Genomic DNA, 7065 nt, shown 5'->3' with positions numbered 1-7065 from the left:
GTGGCGGGGCGGCCATTTTGTGCGTTTCGCCATCAAAACAGGAAGTGGGTGTAACTCGAGTGTACATTGTCCGATTGGCTCGAAACTTTCCAGGATTCATAAGAGTCCAACCCTGAGGACAAATAAAGGCCGAAATTTACTTAAAGTCATAGCGCCCCCTAGTGGCAACAGGAAGTAGGCCTAAAAGTCAAGGTGCTATACTTTAACGAACTCCTCCTAGAGATTTCATCCGATGTACTTCAAACTTGGTCTCTATCATCCCAACACCTTAAAGATGAAAAGTTATTAAAAGAAAAACTTTTCGTCAGACGGTGTGGGCGTGGCGTGGCGGCCATTTTGAGTGTTTACCGATGAACAAAGAAGTTGTTGTAACTTGAGTGTACGTTGTCGTATCTGCCCGAAATTTCTCACGATTGACAAGGGTCCAGGCCTGAGGACACCTACAGGCCATATTTGACTTTTGGTCATATCGCCCCCCGCTGGCAACAGGAAATGCGCCTTATATGACAAACATCATCCGATTTACATGAAACTTAGAATGTGTGGTCTACATGTGATAATGAGCCGGCCCCTATAATATAACCACGCCCACTTACTCAGGCCACGCCCCCTTTCATAACATTTGAACCGTTTAAGGTAGAGTCTTGTGTGAGGTGTCGTTGAACTCAGCAGAGAGTTCCTTCTTCATTGGTGATGGTTTTACCCGCCCCCTATGTTTAAGCCACGCCCCCTTTCAGAAATGCTGACCCATCTAAGGTAGAGTCTTGTGTGAGGTATCATTGAACGCAGCAGAGAGTTCCCTTTTCATTGGTGACGATTTGCGGTGTCTGAGTGCCGCGCAAATGACGGTCGCAAGGAGTGGCGACCGCCGGTAACCCCGTCGCGCGCAGAGGAGCGAGGGCCCGTCCATCGCTGCTTGCAGCTTTAATTAATATTTGATATTGTATTGCCATCAGAGTATTATTACTAATTTGCTTAATATTGGCTTAGCAACTTTAAAAACAGTTTACTGTTAATTTTAACTATTGTAAAAAGTGTCTGCTAAATACAATAACCATAACCCTTCCCAAAAGCTACAATAAAGCTGAGAGTAGTATATACCCTGGAGAAGAGCACCAATACAAGAGAAGCTAATTAAGCAATTCAAGGAACCCTGATGCTTGTATCAACACTGATTTTAGAGATCACACAGACTGTCAGCTACCCAACAGGCCAACCGCTAGCATTTTCAATGTAAGCTTAAGCAGTTAGGTTACCTGACAGCCACTAACTTTAACTGCTTGTTGTCGTTATGACGTGAGGCGCACATAACACACACTAACACACTAACACACACACACACACACACACACACACACACACACACAGCCTCCCTCCCTTCCTGAGAGTCCCTGTTAATTTGCCTACTCCTTACCGAGTCCACCCCCTGAACATTTTGAGCATTAAACACTTCATTTCCTGCATTCAGGTGATTTTTTATGATTTATGATTATTTTTATTTCTACCTTTTTCTGAATCAATTTATGCTGGAAATATCTTTATGTAAAGGGAAACATAGATTACAATCCAAATATAAAACATAATGGAATATATTACAGTAAGGCTCTCAGGCATTCTGTGTCTTACTTTCATCTATTTATTCTCCTGTAGATCAACTTTTCTAATTATATCTGAGTCAGCACACATGTAGCCTAGCATCATTTACTCTTCCCTCCTCTTTTGCTTCTTTTGTTGAGGAAGTAACCTCCTTAAATGTACACATGACAATTATTCACCTCAATGATACATTAATTCATTTTAATGAATTAATAAACCCCTGAACTGTAATATTTCAGATGTATTTGAGCAAGATTTCTGCTCATGTTCAAAACTTTGTGCACATTCAAAATATATCCCATCTGTGTTCTCTGAGATTTGGAGGAGTCGTGATATTTTGAGAAAAATAAAGTGATAATACAATATGCTATTACAAGAATAAAGTCACTATATTTCAGAAAATAATCTACCTGCACCATAGTCTGCTGTGCAGTACGTGATATCTCTGCTGAGACGGTAGATCTCAGACCTCCTGACAGACTCAGAGCCCCGTTTGAGACTCTGGTCTCTGAATGAGACAAAGTTTAGGGAAGTGGCTGAACGCTGCTCTACGTCGGAGGTGGAAACCCGAAACTACGGCAGAAATACACGGAGCACAAACGGGACACATCTGCTGCAGCATGTCCACAGCAGAGCGCATCCTTTATAAACCTGAAGCTGTACAGACCACGGAAGACGCGCTGCTCGTCTCTATTGTTACAGAGAGAGGACACTAAGAAGGCTGCTCGTCTCTATTGTTACAGAGAGAGGACACTAAGAAGGCTGCTCGTCTCTATTGTTACTGAGAGAGAGGACACTAAGAAGACTGCTCGTCTCTATTGTTACAGAGAGAGAGGACACTAAGAAGGCTGCTCGTCTCTATTGTTACTGAGAGAGGACACTAAGAAGGCTGCTCGTCTCTATTGTTACTGAGAGAGGACACTAAGAAGGCTGCTCGTCTCTATTGTTACTGAGAGAGAGGACACTAAGAAGACTGCTCGTCTCTATTGTTACAGAGAGAGAGGACACTAAGAAGGCTGCTCGTCTCTATTGTTACTGAGAGAGGACACTAAGAAGGCTGCTCGTCTTTATTTTTACAGAGAGAGAGGACACTAAGAAGAGTGCTCGTCTCTATTGTTACAGAGAGAGAGGACACTAAGCGACCACAGGTCTGCTTCAGAGCTCCGTGTGTTTGAGTCTGACCCATAGACTGGAAACGTCACGTCATGGGAACTTCAAACTAAATCATTAGTTTGAGGTTTTCCCCCAATTAGGAAATGATCGACAATAATTATCAGTTCAATCTAATAATCAGGTTGTAGTAAATGTAAACGTGTGGCTGAGGGGGCGCCCTAGGATGATGATGTTTAATAAACATGTTTTATTTCACTTTATTTCATTCTAATTCTATTATTAAAGAGAAGTAGACCTAAAGGCGACACGGCGCCCCCAACACATTTGACGCCCTAGGCAATCGCCTGGTTCGCCTGTAGCAATCTCCGGCCCTGCCTGTCATGATGTTGTTTCTACTTCTCTGTATAGCCAGCCACCTCTCCTCCTCCTCTACTTTAGGTAATGCTGATGTTGAAGCAGCTACTACAGCCCCAAACATGTCCGACATTTTGGCACATTTTGAGGAATCCGCCTGTAGATTCTTAATATTTTTCTCCCGTAATTTCTCTGCACCTCCCTTGCGCTTTGATGGTCGTGGAAGCTAAACTTCCAGCATAACTATTACAGCTCGTGTCTCAGGGCCGGGAGGCGTGGCCATAGTTCCTGGATTTGATTGGGTTAGGCCAATGCCAATAAAGAATATTAACCAATGGGCCGCTGTGCGTTCCTTATGGGCTGGCGCGGCCAAAAAAATAAAAAATAAAGGCCTATTTATAACGGCGATTCGGCCCAAAAGTGCATCAGCCCACCGGGAAAATGCCCGGTATGCCAGATGGCCTGTCCAGCCCTGCTCCCCACATAAAATTAGCTGACCCAGGTACCGATATAGAAAAAATAATTTTAAAAAGTGTTTCTTTCCCCCCTTAATGGGTTCAGTTGTCCTTATTCTTCCCTGTTTCCCGTTGTCTGTTTCAGTTTATTCATTGTCCTCCAAGGAGAAAACTGTTCTTTAGGTTCCTTTGTCAGTTTGTTTTTAGCAAAAGATTAAAAAAAAATAAACCAAAAAATACTGAGATCTCAGAAAAAAAGTTCAACTGAAATGTGTCTCTCCTCAGGACTGAGCGTTGTCCTACCACTGACGTCCACGCCGCGGTCCCGATGAACCACGAGCCTCCACGCAGCAGGGCGGTGATCTGGATCACAGTTGAACTGAAGAACTCGTCCCTCAAAAAAACCAGCCTGCATAATATGCAGCGTAATTATTTATCAGCTTAAATGATGGATGAGGATACATTTTCCAGTGTACATTTAACAATGCAGCTTCATTACATGGAATATAAACAACTCAACAGGAAATATCAAACACATATGAAATACTGCATCGTTTTGGTATCTGAGGTATCTGTGCTCGGCCTCATTACCAGGCCGCAGCTGAGCTAACAGCTCGGAAAACGGCTAACCGTTCGTCACGGTAACACACAATAACAACATATCATCACAACATCACAAAAAACAGGTCTCAGTACCATTAAACATTTATTGACTATTCTGACTGGCTTTATTTCTTCATCTACTGAACCAGAATGATACTGCTAATCGAGCTAACGGTGCAGCTAACTCACCAGAATAGTTCAGAGAAGCTCGAGGAAACTCTCCGTCGGAGTCGCTCCCGTGATCGATCGCACTTCCACCAAGTAAGTATCTCCTCACACTCACTTTCTAACGACAGTTCTATCACAACATTCACTAAATATCATCGGTGGGTCGCCGCACGAGGACACTTTGCTCCGCGGCCGCACGAGGTTTCTCTCTTTTTACTTTTTTTCCGTTCACCTTCTCACACACAGAGAGCTGCAGGTGATGCATTCAGGTAAGCTCAGAAGTTCCACTACCAGATGAGAAACAACTAAGATGCATTCAAAGGGTTCTGTAAATTACAGTACTATAAAACTAACCAGGGTTACAAAGGGAAGGAATTTTGAGGGTCACTAGTCAGGAAGAGAATATCATCAGCATACAGCATTAGCGTATGCTCACTCCCACCGCTAGCGTAATGCCCTTTAAGGGTTTTCTCATATGGCCACCGCCAGACGTTCCAGTGCAATTATAATAAGAGACAACCCTGCCGCGTTCCCCTGGAAACATTAAAGGTCCCATGGCATGAACATTTCACTTTATGAGGTTTTTCAACATTAATATGCATTCCCCCAGCCTGCCTATTGTCCCCCAGTGGCTAGAAATGGTGATAGGTGTAAACCGAGCCCTGGGTATCCTGCTCTGCCTTTGAGAAAATGAAAGCTCAGATGGGCCAATCTGGAATCTTCCCTTTATGACATCATAAGGGGAAAGGTTACCTCCCCTTTCTCTGCTTTGCCCGCCCAGAGAATTTGGCCCGTCCATGAAAGAGAGAGACATCATGGCTTTCAAACAAGCGAAGCATGGCAGTATTAGAGGACCACTAAGGTCTATATAAAGAGACTTCAGATACAGTATTAGAGGACCACTAAGGTCTATATAGAGAGACTTCAGATACAGTATTAGGGGACCACTAAGGTCTATATAGAGAGACTTCAGATACAGTATTAGAGGACCACTAAGGTCTATATAAAAGAGACTTCAGATACAGTATTAGGGGACCACTAAGGTCTATATAAAGAGACTTCAGATACAGTATTAGAGGACCACTAAGGTCTATATAAAGAGACTTCAGATACAGTATTAGAGGACCACTAAGGTCTATATAAAGAGACTTCAGATACAGTATTAGAGGACCACTAAGGTCTATATAGAGAGACTTCAGATACAGTATTAGGGGACCACTAAGGTCTATATAGAGAGACTTCAGATACAGTATTAGAGGACCACTAAGGTCTATATAAAAGAGACTTCAGATACAGTATTAGGGGACCACTAAGGTCTATATAAAGAGACTTCAGATACAGTATTAGAGGACCACTAAGGTCTATATAAAGAGACTTCAGATACAGTATTAGGGGACCACTAAGGTCTATATAAAGAGACTTCAGATACTTTATTAGGGGACCACTAAGGTCTATATAAAGATACTTCAGATACAGTATTAGAGGACCACTAAGGTCTATATAAAGATACTTCAGATACAGTATTAGAGGACCACTAAGGTCTATATAAAGATACTTCAGATACAGTATTAGGGGACCACTAAGGTCTATATAAAAGAGACTTCAGATACAGTATTAGGGACCACTAAGGTCTATATAAAGAGACTTCAGATACAGTATTAGAGGACCACTAAGGTCTATATAGAGAGACTTCAGATACAGTATTAGGGGACCACTAAGGTCTATATAAAAGAGACTTCAGATACAGTATTAGGGGACCACTAAGGTCTATATAAAAGAGACTTCAGATACAGTATTAGAGGACCACTAAGGTCTATATAAAGATACTTCAGATACAGTATTAGAGGACCACTAAGGTCTATATAAAAGAGACTTCAGATACAGTATTAGGGGACCACTAAGGTCTATATAAAAGACTGCAGAGTTTAAGAAAGAGTCTGGTGTCTCCGTGGTAACAATCATCCTTTTATTCATATCAAAAGATTGAAAGTACAATAAAATATTTCCATCTGATATTTGACAGGAAGACCAAAGAAAGAAACGCTCCGCCCCCAAATAATAACAATAAAACATTTCTTATTACAAAAATACTGAAAATACTGTACACAGACCCCCCCCCCCCCCAGAGCTGATTTAAATCTCTGAGTTCTGCTGAATCCAAACCTGATAAATATGAAAATAATCATCTCATCTTTAAAGATTAATTATCTCCACGTAGAAAAATAAAATGAAATGAAATGAAATAAAATAAATAGCAGAAATCAACATTTACATCCCGGCAGCTTTGTTCAACATTAAATTATCTGCTAGAAACACTTCCTGATTACCCACAATCCCCGGCACGCCACGGGAACGCTCTGATTACCCACAATCCCCGGCACGCCACGGGAACGCTCCGATTACCCACAATCCCCGGCACGCCACGGGAACCGTCGCCGACTGATGGTCTTAAAGTCAGTTATTGATTTATGTGTTATTATAATATTGAAGCAGATTTTAACTGGTTAACTGACGTATTTCTCTTCATTAATAATCATTAAAATGATTTGAAGGATTATAACCAGGCTGCTGTGGTGGTAGACCATCTATATATCTATATCTATATCTATATATACATATAGATATAGATATAAACTAACAATGGTACTCTACAGAGAGGTTGCTAACAGGTCAACATAACCCTGATTATATTATTATAACCCTGAACTGAAGTAATAAAGCTTCTTCTCCCCGGGTAGTCAGAGTACTCAGAGTATTGAGAGTAATCAGAGTACTC

The sequence above is a fragment of the Sander lucioperca genome, chromosome 12 (assembly GCF_008315115.2).
Source record: "Sander lucioperca isolate FBNREF2018 chromosome 12, SLUC_FBN_1.2, whole genome shotgun sequence".
Taxonomy (NCBI): Eukaryota; Metazoa; Chordata; class Actinopteri; order Perciformes; family Percidae; genus Sander; species Sander lucioperca.
This window is presented reverse-complemented; position numbering follows the sequence as displayed.